This window comes from Barbus barbus (assembly GCF_936440315.1).
Source record: "Barbus barbus genome assembly, chromosome: 17".
Taxonomy (NCBI): domain Eukaryota; kingdom Metazoa; phylum Chordata; class Actinopteri; order Cypriniformes; family Cyprinidae; genus Barbus; species Barbus barbus.
The window spans coordinates 12,606,962-12,614,207 of record NC_136745.1 but is presented as its reverse complement, the minus strand read 5'-3'; positions in this window follow the sequence as shown (position 1 = coordinate 12,614,207).

Sequence of the window (7,246 nt, the reverse complement as noted above, 5' to 3'; positions counted from 1 at the left end):
TCATCATTGTAATGACTCCCAAGAGTTTACTTTGGCCTGAGGAAGGAGATTCATGTGTGACTTACACCATCAATCATCCATCATGTCATTCCAGAGCTGAAAGCCAAGCAACCATTCCTTCATACCCCCACCTAAAATGAAATGTGATATAAATACTGCTATACTTTTTGGAGACGTGTTGCCACCGAAATGCACTAGACAGAATGTTTCTTCTTGGTGTTTTTTAATTCAAAGACGAGCATGCTTTTTCATTTATATCATCTTGTTGTTGAGCACATTTTAAAGCTCAAGTGTGTGTTTTCTGCACCTCTAGTGGCACCAAACAGGATTGCAGGCATAATGATTCTTTCAAACAGGTTTCATTTGTCACTGGTGAGATAATCAGATAGTTCCACCTCAAATTCATGCCCTTAGTAGAGCCAAAGTTTAATTCATGAGCAATGAAAGATCAAAAGTAAATGCAATACGAATTGGTATAATTGTATTCAAATACATTTATTATACTAGTTTATTGCAAATTTTCAATTGATTGTTTTTTTCATGTGCATGGTTTGGCCACACAATGGGTGAGTCTGTCCAAGTCTCAAAGGTAAATTCGGGCATTCTGTCTACTGAGGTGCCATTATGACCTGATTGTGCTGGCAGTCAGGGTGACTATGGGCTGTGACGGGTGATGACATCTATTTTAAACACCTGTCAGATAGGTGCAACCCCCCCAGCTCTCAGCATTTGTAAAGGCAGAGAGTATTTGTGGTCACTGCTAGTGGGCTTGTGGTTGTAGAAGGAGTGACATTTGTATTATTAATGGGACCCCTGTCGAGGTTGTGAGAGGGATTTATCGAGCATTCAAAGACTCCTGAAGTTCACAGACTCTCTCTTCAAGAAATTTAAGAATATTTTATTGTTTTACACAATGGCTGATTTTCTACTCTATATCACAGATGGCTTTAATGCAGCTTTCTTGAGTGATTTGCAAAAAAGGGATAGTTTTGTCCTTAAAGGGATAGTTCACCTTCAGTTGGTCCCCATTGACTTGCATAGTGTTTTTTCCCCATACTATGAAGTCAATGGGGACCAGCAACTGAAGGTGAACTATCCCTTTAAGGGCTAAGGGTTAATGCCCTTTAAAAAATAAAAAATAAAATAAAATACTTACAATTGCAGAAAGAACGAAATAATTTATAGTCTCACAGTGAATGAGGAACCAAAGCGAAATCAGAATGCCATAAAAACAAACCTGAATTAAATCAGTTTTTAATACCATATACTATATATATATATATATATATATATGCGATACACATCTCGAGGCATAGCCAACGATACGATAGATTGAAGATACATATGAAGCAGCTAGCTAGCGATACGATTCACCCCTATTACGATGCAGTACGAGTCGATTTCGATTCAACACAATGCGATTCGATGCAATACGATGCAATGGAAAAAATATGATCGCTTTTATTTCTTTGGTTCAGACACACAGCAAATCATAAATTAACTTATGTGTCTTCTGACTTCTAACGCCTCGAGGCCTGTTTCATAAAACAAGTTTACCAAATAGGCCAGGCTTATTTCAGTTAGTCTGTCAAATGTATATATATACATATACTCACCGGCCACTTTATTAGGTACACCTGTTCAATTGTTTGGTAACACAGTTTGCTAATGAGCCAATCACATGGCAGAAACTCAATGCATTTTGGCATCTAGATGTGGTGAAGACGACTTGCTGAAGTTCAAACCGAGCATCAGAATGGGGAAGAAAGGGGATTTAAGTGACTTTGAACGTGGAATGGTTGTTGGTGACAGACGGGCTGGTCGGAGTATTTCAAAAACTGCTGATCTACTGGGATTTTCATGCACAACCATCTCTAGGGTTTACAGAGAATGGTCCGAAAAAGAAAATATCCAGTGAGCGGCAGTTGTATGGACAAAAATGCCTTGTTGATGTTAGAGGTCAGAGGAGAATGGGCAGACTGGTTAGAGATGATAGAAAGGCAACAGTAACTCAAATAACCACTCGTTACAACCAAGGTATGCAGAATACCATCTCTGAACGCACAACACATCGAACTCTGAAGCAGATGGGCTACAGCAGCAGAAGACCACACCGGGTGCCGCTCCTGTCAGCTAAGAACAGGAAACAGAGGCTACAATTTGCACAGGCTCACCAAAATTGGACAATATAAGATTGGAAAAACGTTGCCTGGTCTGATGAGTCTTGATTTCTGCTGTGACATTCAGATGGTAGGGTCAGAATTTGGCGTACAGAACATGGAAGCATGGATCCATCCTGCCTTGTCTCAACGGTTCAGGCTGCTGGTGGTGGTGTAATGGTGTGGGGGATATTTTCTTGGCACACTTTGGGCCCCCTTAGTACCAATTGAGCATTGTTTAAACGCCACAGCCTACCTGAGTATTGTTGCTGACCATGTCCATCCCTTTATGACTACAGTGTACCCATCTTCTGGTAGCTGCTTCCAGCAGGATATTGCACCATGTCACAAAACTCAAATCATCTCAGACTGGTTTCTTGAACATGACAATGAGTTCACTTTACTCAAATGGCCTCCACAGTCACCAGATCTCAATCCAATAGAGCACCTTTGGGATGTGGTGGAACGGGAGATTCGCATCATGGATGTGCAGCCGACAAATCTGCAGCAACTGCGTGATGCTATCATGTCAATATGGACCAAATTCGCTGAGGAATGTTTCCAACACCTTGTTGAATCTATGCCACGAAGAATTAAGGCAGTTCTGAAGGCAAAAGGGGGACCAACCCGGTACTAGCAAGGTGTACCTAATAAAGTGGCAAGTGAGTGTATATACACACATATACATATATACACACACACACACACACACACACATATATATATATATATATATATATATATATATATATATATATATTATTAAATGCCCATGAGAAGGACGCAATCCTAATGCAATAATAATAGAATTTGCAAAGCTAGGACATGACCATTGAGCAGCGAAAAAAAAAAAAAAGACCTCTCTTAATAAGAATAACATGCTGAAGTGTTGTGAAATACATGAAGACTGATTTTTCGGCTTTATGGACAGATAAGTTTTGAGTGACTCTTGAAAAACCAGCACCACATCCTCTTGTAACACTGTATGAAGAATTTATCTTCCAGAATCTGCCAGTAAGCTATCCCTTGAACTGTTCATAAAGTCTATGAAAAATCAGTCTTAAAGTATTTCACAACACTTCAGCGTGCAATTCTTATTTTTACACAAGCAAAGTCTCTGAGAACCTGACACATTTCACTTGTGGAGACTCCAGGAAGGTTGCAGCCCTGGAAAATGGTGTCGCTGGAGACTAAATGGTTCCTGATAGTTTCTCACCTAATTCTTCACCTTAATTCTTAATTCTTTTGCAGTTAATGTGTGTTTTTTCTTCGCCACCTGTTTTTTCTCACTCTGCTGACCCAATGAGCATTTCACTGCCCAATGGTCATGCCCTAGCTTTACAAATTCTATTATTGCATTAGCATTGCATCCTTCTCATGGGTATTTAATAATAACTTTTAGTCTGCGTTAAATCTCTTTTTTTTTTAGCTCATTTTATCTGTAAAAGAAAACCTGCCTAATAATTCAGCACATAAGGAGTTTTTGACTTCGCAGCCTTCATGGACAATTATATTATATCACTTATAAATTATTAAATACAAAGTCAATAGTAGTTATTAAGACTGAAGTGGTTTGGAATTGGTCATATGTTCTTGGAAAAAAATATGACCAGAATATCAACAGTCTAAAAACAGTCTCTTCACCCTCATTCTGAAACCCTCACAATTTGTTAATACCTTAATATCTAACAGCAGCATATTCCATTCCTTTGCACCTGAATGTTTAAATGATCTTTGACCATACAGTGTCCTGTATCTACATAGATTAATATCCATAATGCTCTGTCTGGTAAAATGACCATGTCTTACATTAACCAGAGAAAAATAAGAATTAAAATATACTGGAGCCCTATCATTAATGATTTTATGAATACTTTCTGTAATACTAATTTTCCTTCAATTGGTAACCAACAAAGCTGTTGAAAGTGTATATTATCCACATGGCTAAAAAATTTAATCCTTAAACTAATCTTATCAATTTGTTCTGTGATTTTTGTAATTTTATCATCCAAGTTCTGGATAAATCGGTCATCCACGAACATGCATAATCAAAATGGCACTGAACTAAGCCTGTAGCAAGTACCATTAAACTCTCTCTATCCAAAAAAAACAGCATATCTAGTTATATATTTAATTCTTGCATTCACTTTTCCAAACACTTTCCCAGCCATACTAGCCCCTCTTTTTGTCCAGAACACATCCAAGATAACTGACCGATGTTTTATTAGTTAGTTCATACCCATCAACTTTGATTACCAAATCAACCTCCTTGCTCAATTTATACTTAGACCCAAAAATAATAGATTCTGTTTATCCTAAATGTAATAAAAGCTTATTTTCCTCCAGCCAATCCTTCACCTTAACCAACTCTTCACCTAACTTTTCTTGAATTTTATTAGCATCCTTCCCAGAAGCCAATAAAGCAGCACCATCAGTATAAAAGAACATATTACACTCACAAACAGCCTGGATATCATTGATATATAATAAAAACAAAAGAGGACCTAATACACTACCCTGTGGGACTCCATTGTAAACTGTTTTACTCTCAGAAAGTATCCCTCCAACTTCTACCCTTTGCTCTCTCCCTGATAAATACGAAGCCAACCATGATTTAACTATATCCAAAAAACCCATAGCTCCTACTTTGTCCAATAATATTGAATGGTTCACCGTATCAAAAGCTTTTTGTAGATCTAGCAGGACCATGCCACATTGTGGCACTGCTGATGTGGTATGGAAGCCCAGGTTTCTTTGACAGTGGCCTTCAGCTCATGGTTAGATTCTCTATGGGGTTCAGGTCAGGCGAGTTTGCTGGTGAATCAAGCACAGTAACACCAAGGTCAAACCAGCTTTTGGTACCTTTGGCAGTGTGGGCAGGTGCCAAGTCCTGCTGGAAAATGAAACCAGCATCTCCATAAAGCTTGTCAGCAGAAGGAAGCATGAAGTGCTCTAAAATTTCCTGATAGATGGCTGCGTTGACTGTGGACTTCAGAAAACACAGTGGACCAACACCAGCAGATGACATGGCAGCCCAAATCATCACTGACTGTGGAAACTTCACACTGGACTTCAAACAACATGGATTCTGTGCCTCTCCACTCTTCCTCCTGACTCTGGGACCTTGATTTCCAAATGAAATGCAAAATTTACTTTCATCTGAAAAGAGGACTTTGGACTACTGAGCAACAGTCCAGTTCCTTTCTCCACAGCCCAGGTAAGACGCTTCTGACGTTGTCTCTGGTTTAGAAGTGGCTTGGTAGCCCTTTTCCTGAAGACATCTGAGCGTGGTGACTCTTGATGCACTGACTCCAGATTCAGTCCACTCCTTGTGAAGCTCTCCCAAGTGTTTGAATCAGCTTTGCCTGACAGTATTCTCAAGCTTGCGGTCATCCCTGTTGCTTGTGCACCTTTTCCTACCAAAATTATTCCTTCCAGTCAACTTTGCATTTAATATGCTTTGATACAGCACTCTGTAAACAGCCACCCCTTTCAGTAATGACCCTCTGTGACTTACCCTCTTCACGGAGGGCGTCAATGTTCGTCTTCTGGATCATTGCCAAGTCAGCAGTCTTCCCCATTATTGTGGTTTCAAAGAACAAGAGATACCCAGAATTTATACTGTAGAGATGGTCATTAATTGAAACTCAAATGTAAATATTCTTATATTTTGAGAAACTGATTTTTGAATTTCATGAGCTGTAAGCGCTAATCCTAATCCTCAAAATTAAAACTTTTTTTAAAAAAAAAGAAAGTTTCTCTTTTTGAAATAAGTTACAAGAAAAAAATAACTTTTTCACGACATTCTAATTTATTGAGATGCACCTGTATAGGCGCAGTCGTGGCCTAATGGATAGAGAGTTGGATTTGTAACCCGTGGATTCGAGTCTCAGGTCCGGCAGGGATTGTAGGTGGGTGGAGTGAATAACCAACACTCTCTCCACCCTCAATACCACGACTGAGGTGAGACCCTTGAGCAAGGCACCAAACACCTGCTCCCTGGGTGCCGCAGCATTGGCTGCCCACTGCTCCGGGTGTATGTTCACTACTGTGTGTACACTTGGATGGGTTAAATGCAGAGCACAAATTCCAGAGCATACCACTTCCCTTTCCCTGTATATGTATATATATATATATATATTAGTATATGGTGCAGATAGAAACAGAATTTACTGTCTGACAGCGGACTGACAATCTTGGGAGACAGAGTGCAGAAAAAGTTTTACTTGTTTTCAAAATACCACAAGCCAATTAGCACAGTAAAGGCCTAAATAACACACACATCCTACATAGTATAAATCTGCCACCAGTCACACACATATATAAACCCACATATGAGAATTTACTGTAAACACCCACGAACAAACAAAGACTTAAAATAATTAGACGTGTAAACCTCAGACTGTAATTACTGGAATAATGTCTGTTGTGAAAAAACACAAATACTAAGACTTGTTATGAGGCCCATATGAACCCCTCTGTGGCCACAACCTGCGCTAAGCTCTGCTGTAGTGATGGACACTCCCCCACTTGATAAATATAGCCCGCTCCCTCCTTATTATCATGGCTGGAATAGCATTAGCCAGCCGTCATGCACTCGATATACAACTCAGACTCTGTGAGCAGCCAACTGCAAAAGCATGGACTCAAATTCTGCTGGAAACAAAAACGATGTGGTCGCATGTTTTGCGTAAGAGGACAGTGTGTGAGAACTAAATATGATGTTGGAAGGCTGTTGCTCGCAGACTTTTTTAGCCGCATTGTGCTGATTGAAGCACTGACTCACGCTGTTGGTTTGCCCACTCTTGAGAATTCTCAGAAGGAAGAAGGAAGGGGTTTCGTCAGGGGGCGGGCAGGTTGTACACAACAGTGACCACAGGAAACTGATGCAGGAGTTATGGAAAGGTGCTTTGGGTAAACAATGAACCCACAGGAAAGAAAAACTACAAATGACACCTCATGACAACGAGTGTGTTAAGGAGACTTTAAAATCATAATTTCACTTACTCTCATGTCTTTCCAAATGTTTAAGACTTTAGATATATGTTTTGTTTTGTTTTTTGACTCCAATGTTATTCAAAATATCT